The following is a 12,733-nucleotide window of genomic DNA, read 5'->3' as shown; positions in this document are numbered from 1 at the left end:
GAATCGGATATCCCAAGTCCATACAGAACTAAGAGATGGACCTGGATTTCCATGACACTCGATCTCGATGGCAACTATAACTTGCATTAAGAACCCAAAAACAAACTTAATTAGGGAAAATAAGTGCACCAGAATGCAACTATCACAACAACACAATAAAACAAAACACAATAAAATAAAATAAATTTAAAATAAATAAATAAATAAAAATAGTAAAGAATAAAATAAAATCAAACACTAAGAAGAGATTCGAAAATTGCAAATGCTCGCCTGCTTGCTTATGTTGCCCCCTCTCACTATTTGTACTGTTAAGCAAAAAGTATCAGATAAACCAAAGAAAATGCATCTTTTTTTTTTTTTTTTTTTTTTAAATATACCACATATACATCAGGGAGGAAACAAACCTCATGTGGTATGACATCATTGTCATAGGATCTTCAAAACCCGCCAAACCAAGTAGTATAATTCAAGCAGTAAGGGGTAAATGAACCTAAATGAAATTTTAATAAAAACTAAATCACAAAAAAAAAATCTGATTCTTACAAAATGAAAAACTTAATCAAGATAGGAAATACTTAACAACTAAACTACGATAGATGAAAACTTCATTAGTAGCAATGAACGGAGAAGAGGGCATACCTGTGTAGCTTTCGTTGATCGAAATTAGAGAAAAAAAATTGGACATAGAAGGAAAGTTAAAAAGAAATAAAAATTCTACATGATAATTTTACTTTTATTTTACAAACAGTAAAAGAAGCGAAGGGAGAAGCTAAGACGGTTTAGAAGTTCTTCTAATTGGCTTCTATTATTTTTTTTTTTTTTGTTTATGACTGTGTTGTTTTTCTTCAATTGACTTGCTGACCATGAATGCTGAGAGAAAGAGCAAAGGGAGATGAAGTTAATTTTATCTGATTGGGGAAAATGAAAGAGAGAGAGATCGAGACTGTAACTTCCAATTTTCTGCCATCCTTTTTTCGTTTAGCAAATAAACCAATGAATGAATGTAAAGGGAAAATTAGAGAGGAAGAGTGGGGAGACGAAGGGATTTGAATTTTGGTGTAACTGTTTAGCAATAAATTCTAGCCGTGGCTGCCTCACATTTTCTAAGCTTGCACACACGTGTCCCGACCCTCGATTTATACCCCACAAAGTTTTCGAGATAAGAATAATATGCATACCTCAACTTCTTTGACCATTTAAGTTCGAACTTTGTTAAGCATTGTCGCCCGGCCCGATGAATTTCTACATTAATTTCTCTGCACAGTAAAATGAAATGACAACCTTAAAAAACATTAAGTGATAAATTTGTCTGAATATACAACACATTTAAAAATATGTGAACACTTTAACATCAGTCAACAATTATATGCATACCTCGACTTCAACCACCGCTTCAGCTTGCTCCGGCATACTTGTATGAGGAGTACCAAAATAAGAATGAACTTAAAGGAACCAAGCATTGAGGCAGTGAAAAATAAGAACAAATGAAGAAACAAATTGAAGTTTGAAATAGAACTTCAAAAATGGAACTCTGAAATATAACTGAAATTCAATGAGAAAATAGTACAAAGCAAAGCCTAAAAAATCCTTACCAATTAGGAGAAGCTTTGAAGCCCATTCGGTATGGATTACACGTTGGTCCAAAGGGTCTTTATTCAGACGAACTACTAACCATCAACAAATGACTAAGTAATCAACATGTTGGGTCGTTCTCTATCATGTTGGGTTCAATGATGATTGAATGATGGTTATTAATAATCAACTTTGTAAAGCTTGCTCCTTTATTGAGAGATTTTAACAGAGATACATGATTTTCAATAACCGAAGTTTTCTTCTCTTTTTTTAAACTATGATTTACCCATAAGTAAAAAAAAATGCAATTTAAAGAAGAAGACGAAGGAGTTGATACCTGTCAAATTAGGCCGACTGCAATTGTTTTCTTCTTCATTGTTGAAAATGTGAAGTCCACCACTCGGAGAAGTAAGTTTTCTTTTCTTTTTTTCTTAATTAATGAGGAGAAGTAAGCCAGGCCAAAACTGTTAACATGAACAATGGAAACAGTAAGAAATATACTAAATCAAAAAGTCATATAGAGCATTTTCTACACGTAGCATCATTGCACCAAGCATAATGGCAGCAAAAAAAAAAACGGTTGCTTACCATTCCCATGGCATAAACAATATATAGGCCATACAGTGTACACCTAAAAGCAATTAACAAACAATTATTACGTACTCCAACTCTAACAATGCAATTAAATAGAGGTGGAGAGATGGAGAATAAACAAAAGAGGTTCAAAGGTGCCTTGGTTAACCATTTGCAGTACACAAAAGGTTAATTTATTGATTGTCTTGATATCATAAAAAAAAAAACGGTTGCTTACCATTCCTATGGCATAAACAATGTGTGTGCTTCTGAGTCCCCAACAATTTCCAGGCCATACAATGTACACCTGAAAGCAATTAACAAACAATCATTACGTGCTCCAACTATAACAATGCAGTTAAAAAGAGGTGGGGAGATGGAGAATAAACAAAAGAGGTTCAAAGGTGCCTTGGTTAACCATTTGCAGTATACAAAAGGGTTCCTTAGGAACAATTTAATATACACACGTTCTTATTACACCACTTACGCCACTTATAACAAATCTAAGAACTCTATGTCAAGAAAGGATTCTACTACACATTTATCCAAACACCACAAACTCAGTTTGAAAATTTCGAGTACCTCATTTAGCAATATAACGTTTAAAAAAGAGAAAGGAGAAAGAAGGCACCTGGAGCTTTGATGAGAATGAAAATGAACAATTGAAAAGTGAGAACACTCATTTATGGGGAAAATGAAGGGTAAAAAACCTGCGTTGAAAACAAAAGGTTTTTACAGGCCTCGAAGATTTTAATTCGTAATCTCACTCACACCATCTCTTAAATTAGATTTGGGTAGTCTTGCCACAAATTCATGAAAGAGAAAAGTAGATAAGAAGAGTTCTTCACGACACATACCGATAGAGGAAAGAGAGAAGACTTACCTGAGTCAAGCTTCCAATAAGAACTGATCAGGAGAGATGGGAGACCGAAGGATTTTGGAAAGAGAAAGTGAATGACAGCACAACACGGTGTGAGGAAGGAGAAGAGGTAAGAGGCGAAGGGTTTTTTTTGTTTTTAATTTCACAATTAAAACTCCTAATTAATTTCTAATCCAATGTGCGCGATTGCGGACCCTCAATTTATACCCCCTGAAACTCAATCCCAGCTGCGAGTCAGGAAACAGTTTTGTTTTGTTAAGTTGATTACAACAATAACAACGACTAAGCGTAGTGCAGCATGTTTCTTAAATACCCCTTGGCCATGGAACCTACCATAATAGTCAAATAGCCAATCAGTAAACCATATTCCTTTTAATTCTACTGTCACTGTTACCTCCATCGCAAACAACATACTAACTCTTCTTATCGTGTTTTTTCAAGCTGCTTAAGACCGACACCAACAAAGTGATGATCAAAGTAAATTAGCGCCGGCTTGAAGATCATAAAATACCACATCATATAATTAAAAACATTGAAATCATATGCTAATTTACCTTGATCTTTGTTGCTCAGATATATTATAAACCCATATCAAATTCATCCATGCATCTAATTCCTACACCCTTCCCTCCAAGTTTACATCTAAAAAAACAAAATCATAACCTAATTTCAAACACAAATATAATTTAATTCTAATGCACCTTAAGTTGAAACTACATTATTGTATATCTTAATATTGCCACTTTAAAGCAAAAACTTCAAGCAACTAAGAAAATTCAATGTACACCAAAGGTCCTAAGTGAATATACAGTTGGGATCCATTTGTAAACTTAGGGTGGTGAGAGTCAAAACTATTGAACTAATAGAAAACACTTAAGAAGAACTAATTAAGTTGATGCCTTACTAACTTGATAAGAGTCGAAGCCCATATGCACAGTCGCAGACCATCAAATATCAATCAATTTAGCTATTACTTGGATAATCATAACAACTCATCGTAAGAAGCAGCACAAAATTTATGAGGGCATAAGCATTTCACACATGCCATATATGAAGCACAAAATAAAAAGTGCTTGCAAAACATTTATTTCATTAGTGTGGATTTCATTTCATTTCATTTTAACCAATCCAAATACCTCAAATCCATAGGGTAATACATACTCATTTAAAGTAGGAATTCAAAAACAAAGAAAAGCACAAAGAAACTCCTAGCATGAAGCAATCTATATATGCTAAATATAGTAGACATTGGAACCACTATCTACTTAAAACCAATTCCATATATAGGTACACTTCACCTAAATAATTTTATGGGCAACGCGCTTAATCTACATTTCTTTGTGGTGTATAGTGAAAACTAATAGAAATGTTAGTTGAGGAAAAAGAGAATTCCATATTGTATATCAGAAAACTATTAGAAACTTTGAAATATATGGAGACCACATAATATTTGGACAGGAAAGCTACTGATTTAATTAAGATAGTTAAAATCTAGGAATTTAAAAACGAAGAAAAGCACAAAGCAAAAGAAAGGGTTCAACTCCTAGCCTGAAGCAATCTATATATGCTAAATATAGTAGCTATTGGAATTACTGTCTACTTAAAACCAATTCTAGATATAGGTACACTTCACCTAAATAATTTTATGGGCAACACGCTTAATCTACATTTCTTTGTGGTGTACAGTGAAAACTAATAGAAATGTTAGTTGAGGAAAAGAAGAATTCCATATTGTATATCAGAAAACTATTAGAAATTTTGAACTCAATCTATGGAAACCACACTTGTGGGTAGGAAAGTTATTGATTTAATTGAGACAATCGAAATCTACAAATATGCCTACTAAAGAAGTTTCATAAATTCAAATGACTGAATCTGTAATCAGTGGAAGACATAATGTGTTACTGATTTTCAATAATATTTTCAATTACCTACATACAGGAGCATCCTCCTCAATTTCTTCACTAAAGATATTCTATCAGTTAAAATGACTAAATATGATTTCAAACTAAATAAATTCAGGTTACCATAGTATGAAGAGTATGCATACCTGAACATCATCCGCAATTTGATTTCATAACCTTGCCCAATGAAATTCATCTACCATTTGTTGTTCCATGATAATCTATACATTAAAAAGGAAAGAATCCAAATTTAAGATCGTAGCATGTTGCATTTAAAGAGAGAAATTAAAATTGCCCTATGAAAACTTACATATTGCAATGAAGATACATACATGACAAATGAATCATTAGCACGTAGGTAGGGCATCAGTCTAGGACAAATTCACATTCTGAAGGACAAAATCTAGAAATGGACAAACGCAACATAATAATATAATAGAGTTTATCAATTACAATTATAAATAATTGAGTTTAACAACAAAGCCGAGGCATACCTACTGAAATATGTAATATAATAGGTGTGGTTAAACTCTCACACCTTTAATAGCAAGTAACCCCTGCTTCCTTTGAACAACTTGATTTGGAACATTGATAATAAGTAGCAACAACAGCTTCCAACTATATATAATAACTCCAGGAAAAATTACTCATGTCGTTAAAGGGAGATCGATAGGTCTAAAAATTTAAACACCACCACATTCAATTATGCTTAATAACAACAATACACATTGTTTCGACCCCCACCTACGTGGCAAACGTCCATTAGTAGGGGTCTCTATTTTATTCATTTAATCAACAGGGCTAAAACCCAATTTGCAATACCATAGATCAATGTACGGGCCCATTAACTCATGTGTCTAAGGCTGAACCTTAGCCACATGGCTTGCCACTAATGTACATTGATTTATGTCCAGATTCATTTCTTATCAAAGAGATAATTATCAGTTGAAAGTTATAGTCTATCACAATTACTCAAGCTACAAGATTACTTGAGCTACAAGGACTCTCTACTCTACTTATATAAATACCAAACTATTTTTCATAAAGGAACTACGTGGAAACTTGATCCCTAGAGAATAGATCTTGAGTACGTAGGCAGCCATTATCTTGGTTCAGTTTTATCTCCCCCAACATCAAATTCCTCTGTTTTTTAGTGCGTTCTTTACCATTGCTCTCGTTGTGTTGAAGCAGTTTATTGCCGAAACACACATACTTCAAAAAACCAATGTAATTCTCCCAAAATCAATAACTAATTTTAAACTCTATACTTCCTCCAATATACGTTTACTATGGGGACCAAAAGAAAAACCTAAAGAAAGATTGGTCATTGCTGTCTACGCAATGCTTGTATAGGCGCAACAAAAGAAATTCTCACTGAGAGCAAATACACAACAGTGTGGCCAAGTTTAACCAACCAAAAAGCTTTTCAACCTTTTCCGACTGACATCATACAAAGTGAATTCCTAGGATGGAAATTATTTATGATACTGCAAAATTAGTTATGATACTAAAATTCCTAGGATGATGGTGAATGCCTATGATATTAAACCATCGATCTGATTGCACATAAACAAAATGAGATGGGTGCTTAATTACCTTTTGTCAATCCATCATCACATCAATATAATTCATATCAATATAATTGTGGTCACTACTCACAGTAATCTCTGTAAACAACAATGTTTGTAGCAATGAAGATCTTACAATTAATTCCATTGTAGAAACTGCACCTCCCAATTGACTTGTAGACACCCGAATCAATGAAGCAGAAACCTAAAAATTTTACACGGAAAGGAAATTACTAAGAAAGATGTGAAGACAAATGTTTTAAAAGGGGACAAAAACTCGGCATATTTTCCAACGAAGGCAAAGATTAGAAAATATAAGGCATTGACATAAGAACTGAAAATAGATGATGGGGCTATTCTCAGTAGCAACAAAATCAGATAAAAAATTACATGATTACCATTGAATTTATATTGCTATAAATGTCCCACTTTAACACTTTAACTTGATGTGGAAACGCCCACATAGATGAAGCACAAAACTAAAAATCAAACAGGAATAATGATTACAGACTTAATTCGCAAAATTTCGGTTTGCTCTTTTACCAATATAACATTTAAAAAAAAATGGGAAAAGAGATACCTGCTTAACAATCTGTATATTTGATTTCTATTGATGACAACGAAGAGAGATGGAGAAGGTACCTGGTTCGGTGCACGAAAATATTGAAGAGTTGAGAATTGAGAACACCCACAGATAAGAGGTAGAGGAAGAGATAACAAAGGAAAACCAAAAGGTTTTCGCTGGTTTTGAAAAACCTTTGGGTTTCTTTTCTTCGAAAGGTTTTCCAACTTCAATTAGTTTCCATTTTTTTATTCTTATTTAATTTTAGTTTAAGACTGCTAATTAATTAATTTCTAATAATCTCTCTCATATTATGGCGCATTAGGGACCCTCAATTTATACCCCCTTATATTGAATCCCAACCAGTTTTAAGAGCATAAAGTGTCCCTATTACATATCTTTATAAAGAAATTTTACTTATATTTAAGGCAGCTTACCATGAGCATCCCAACCCTATTTCAAAAATAATAATTTTCAAAACTAACTTGACCACAGCTTAGAAATTTTGCAATAGTGGGTGGTTAAAAAGGCAAGGGTAAAGCACTTGGATCTTCCAAAGTTTAATAACTGGAGAAGTGAGTTACTAATTCCTCATGTCTTCTAGAATAGCTGTTGCACCTCTAAACATCTGTACAATTTCATGTATTCAGCTCACTATTACAAAAAATGCATCAAGTGAACCAAATCAATATTGCTCAAGAAATTAACATACAGTTGACCCACAATCACCATCACCAACTTTGCCATCGCAGTCATTCAAACTATCCTTCAAATTAATAAGTGCACTTGCTGCAGCTTCAATAACAACCTCAAGAATATGGCCTTGTTCACTCAGCTCTTGTGGACGAATCGAGACCTAATACACAGCATAAATTAATGACAATGTTTGACTCAAGAATCCGTTTGCTTCTTTTCTTGGAATAGCTAGAGAAACGGAAAAGTAAATATGAGAGAAAATTTTGATGGTTATCCATTTTTGGGATACCGAGTAGGGTCTTTGTTAAATTTTTAAGACTCGTTATTCACTGAAAATCAGATGAGGCAATTTCTAGACCCTTGTGAATCTTAACCATCCTCAAAACTGGACTGGAGACTAGACTTGTCTTGTAAATGAATCTTGATCGTCACACTGACCACATTTTACAGATCTATAGAATCTAACCAATTGTTTTCTATAGGTAAAAATGGAACATAAACCAAATCATCATTGTATGAGCGTTAACACAAATGAGAAAAGTACATGGTGGAATGATACTAAAATAGTTTGCAACAATTTCTTTCAGCTGCATAAAATAGGAGATTGTAAAATGAAAACTTTAACATGTGAATGTGCTTTACCAAGAGATAGTTAATGCCACTTCTCTTAACAAAAAAATTCTCCTAGGTTACCTCATCATTCTTTGTGGAACGTGAGATTGGAATAGGAACATGAAGCTTAGTAGGCAGACGATCTACTGCAGTCACAATTGGAAAGAATATAAAAGTGAGGAATGAGTGCAATTGATCTATAAATTTAAGCAGAAGTAAGACTTGATGGGTATGGTAATATATGGAACCGGTAGAACATAGTATATTTCCAGCCTCCTACCCTTAACAGAAACATGCCAATACGGAGCCCTAGTAGGGGTATCTAGACACTGTAAAATGGCTTCAGCTGCCCTCATGATAAACTCAGTTTGACAATTTCGAGTACCTCATTTAGCAATATAACGTTTAAAAAAGAGAAAGGAGAAAGAAGGTACCTGGTGCTTTGATGAGAACAAAAATGAACAATTGAGAAGTGAGAACACTCATTTATGGGAAAACCGATGGGTTAAAAAACTGCATTGAAAAGGAAACTGGGTTGAAAATGAAAGGTTTTTACAGGCCTCGAAGAATTTAATTCGTAATCTCACTCTTAAGTTAGATTTAGGTAGTCTTGCCATTTTTTTGGGGAATGAGATTCGCAAAGAAGAGTTCTTCACAACACATACCGATAGAGGAAAAAGAGAAGACTTACATGAGTCAAGCTTACAATAAGAAGTGATTAGGAGAGATGCTTTCCATCTCTTGGAGAGAGAGAGAGAGAGAGGAATTGGAGAGATGGGAGACCGAAGGATTTTGGAAAGAAAAATTCTAGAGTGAATGATAGTACAATGGTGAGAAGAGGTAATAGGCGAAGGGTTTTTTTTGTCTAATCCACTTAAGACTTTTAATTAATTCCCAATCCACATGGGGAACGGTGGCCCTCAATTTATCCACCCTTAGATTGAATCCCAGCCGCGAGTCAGGAAAGCGAGCTATTTTGTTAAGTTGATTACATTAAAGTTTGTGCTTAATATATATATATATATATATATATATATATATATATATATATATATATATATATATATAATTGAGGAATGAAAGGGAAATGAAGTGTGCAACCTTAAAGCATTAATTCTTATTGTTCTTTGACTTTGACTATGTGGCTGATAAGAACTACGAAGGCTTGATTCCAATCTTGAAAGATTTGGATACGTAAGCAGCCTTGAGCAAAAGTGCAGCCACTATATTACATATTATATATTAGTTATTAGTTATTGTGATAACTATATGTGTACAATGTTAGTATTTAATTGTGTATGTGATTGTAGTTGTTTAAAATATATTCACGAGACATTTAATTAATGCATTATTTCTGATTAAACCTTTTGATTTCTATGATTTATATAATTGATAATGAGGTGAGTTAATTAGTTATTGTGTTTGGAATCTTTAGTAATGATTCTATTATTTGAGAGAATGTTTGTTTTGTAATGAAAATATTATAATAAATGAGAACTCTTGAGTGTTAAAATCCGGTGTAAAAGTGTCTGGTGAAAATTTAATGTGTCGCCTACATCTTTAGATCTCTCCACACCTCTTTGATGAAAAGAAATGAAAGGAAATATTTATGACTAATGATGTCATGTGAGAAGCCGCCTTAGGGAGGAACTAAGGCATTTGCCTTGCGGGTAGATTATATTCCTTGAATGTACGAGAATATAGGTCTAATTTTCTTGAATGTGGTGAGAATGACCTAAGATATTCATTGAATGTGCCATGAATGACCTGTTAGTATTATAATGGGTATTCCTTGAATGTGGTAGGAATTACCCAAGATATTCATTGAATGTGCCATGAATGACCTGATATTTTGTTATGCCCAAAAGAGGCTTTGTGTATGTGTATGGAAAGCCCAGAGATGGCTGTGACTCACAAGTTACGAGTTTACAAGATGAAAATATATTTCCTGGAGGCGATATCCCCGCTTGGGACATATATCTTGTAGTGGTACTCGGTGTGAGTGAGGCACACAGATAGGTACTCGGTGTGAGTGAGGCACACAGATATGTGTGATTTAGCAAATGTGTGAAGTGCAAATCGTGGAGTAGGAACTAACGGTTGGCTGTCTTTTAATAAATGAGTCAATGAGATAATTAATAAGCAAAGTAAAATATTGATTTTACGTGTGATGGAGTTATTGCATATGAATATTTATATATTATGATGTATATGATTTTTTATGAGAAATATTTATGTGGTTTGTGTGAGTTAATACTCATGAGGGATGAATGTACTCCCTGGTTGTGACTTTTTCCTCGTTCTCATAAATAGACGAGTGATATTAAAGTAAAATATTGATTTTACGAGTGACTGAGTTATTGTATATGAATATTTATGTATTATGATGTACATGATTTCTTATGAAAAATATATACGTGGTTTGTGTGAGTTGATACTCACAAGGAATGAATGTACTCCCTGGTTGTGATATTTTTCTCGTTCTCATAAGTAGACGAGTGGGTTTTAAGAAAAATATTGGTTTTAAGTATGAGCGAGTTGTTAGATATGATTGGTAATATATTATGATATGATGCATATAATTTCTTACGAAGGAATGTGAATATGGTTAGCGTGATATGATGGATATGGTGGTGTGATATGAATGTTAGTTAATATTTGTGATATATTATGATATTATGGATATGGTGGTGTGATATGAATGTTAGCTAATATTTGTGATGTATTATGATATAATGGATATGGTGGTGTGACATGAATGTTAATATTGGCGATATATTATGCCAGATTATATATACCCATGATGGTTGCAGTGAGAGTGAAATAGATGTATACTATAAATGATTACGTTTGAGAAATCTAACTTTGTTTTGCAGGAGGGTAGGACTTATTAACTTTTTATGCAGAGACGTTGTCCTACCCTAAGACGACGTGATGTCTTAAAGGTAAAGTGTATCAAACTCATATTTAAATAAGTTATCATATGTGTATGTAATAAGTAGAATGTAAGTGGTAATTATATTGTGAGTTATTTTGGAAAGTGAAAATGATGAATACTTTTATATGAGATTTCTTGGAAATGTATATTGGGGGTTGAAACTTACTTGGGAAGAAACTGCATACCGTTTTGAGAATACGGAACTAAATTGTCTTCCAAGTTGAAATGATTAAATAGTATATTTCTTTATCCGAAAGATATGAACATAATGTTGTTTTTATTTTAGTCTTACTCATACAAGCAAATTCAATTTGCTGACCCATGTTTGCTTTGTTTTGGAATGTGGGTGTGTTCTTAGAAACATAGATGGTGGAGTGCAGTGGATGAGGACATGTGATTTGGATTTGCTCTTGGAGTCTTCTGGTTTAAGTTTTTTTGAAGTATACGGTTTTGTTTTGAGACAGATGTAATAGAGTTGGTTAGTTTCTTTGTAATTTAATCATGTGATTGAAGGATTGTCCCTTTTGGTTTTAAATTTGATCTCATATTTTAATATTGTAGTTGATAATATGTTATTAGGGTTTCGTTTCATCTTGGGTTTTTAGATGATTGAATAGGGTGATGATTGAGATAATTATATCTTGGATAATTCCCTATTTTGAATTTTCTGAAAATTTGGGGTGTGACAGATCTTGACATGCACTACCAGAGCATCATTATGGAGTAGGCACACTGTGTCGAGATCTTCCTCGATGAATGATATTGCAATCATAGTTTGAGAGCTGGCAGGAGTGATTACTTCAGCTTTGTGGGATAGGTGGTAGATTTATTGCAGTGCTCCTACGCATCTGCGCTTTTCACGACCGGAGGTCTCGTTGCTGGAAGTGTCTGTAATCATGTGGATTACCTTTTCTTCATCGTGATTAGAGGAGTGATGTCGTCTGTTGTGCCTCAACCGACCTAGAGATTTAGATCGTTTGGCTGTTATGCTTCTGCTCTTTCTGCGTGCAGGTCGTTCATGACTACGACTCTTACTTCTGTTGCGGTTGGCATTCAGTTTATGCCTGAGGTCGCTTTCTGGCAGGAACTCTTTCAGCTTTCCCTCTTCGACTAAGTCTTGGAGGTAGTGCTTTAGGCTCCAACATTCATCTGTGTCATGGTGATGGAGTTTGTGGAAGTGGCAGTATGGGCGTCCTGGTATTGCTATCACCTTGTTGATGTTTGGTTTGAAGTAAGGTGTTGTATATATCTTCTTCAGGATGTGGCCTGGCATTTTGGAGAAGTTGGAGAATTCTCTCTTGGAGTAAGATGGCTTTTGGGAGTTGGTGCTCTTATTGTTGCTAGAGTATTGCTTGCTTTCTTTAGGTCCCCGTTTGTCGCTTACTGCGATGACTTCTTTGCATTTGCGCTGAGCCATGCATTCTTTGT

The 12,733-nt window shown here is 34.0% G+C and overlaps 1 long non-coding RNA gene across 1 annotated transcript; it reads right to left on the bottom strand.

Annotated features, from left to right (window-relative positions):
• Positions 1 to 357: 357 nt before the first annotated feature.
• LOC147525456 (uncharacterized) lies at positions 358 to 1,957 on the bottom strand. Its single transcript, XR_015198166.1, has 3 exons — positions 1,375 to 1,957; positions 640 to 1,256; positions 358 to 490 (listed from the first exon to the last, which is right to left on the bottom strand). It is a non-coding gene; the product is annotated as an uncharacterized LOC147525456 (long non-coding RNA).
• Positions 1,958 to 12,733: the final 10,776 nt, after the last annotated feature.

Source organism: Coptis chinensis, chromosome 1, assembly GCF_015680905.1.
Source record: "Coptis chinensis isolate HL-2020 chromosome 1, ASM1568090v1, whole genome shotgun sequence".
Classification (NCBI taxonomy): Eukaryota; Viridiplantae; Streptophyta; class Magnoliopsida; order Ranunculales; family Ranunculaceae; genus Coptis; species Coptis chinensis.
Note: the sequence above shows the minus strand (reverse complement) of the source record. Positions and strands in the feature narration are given on the sequence as shown.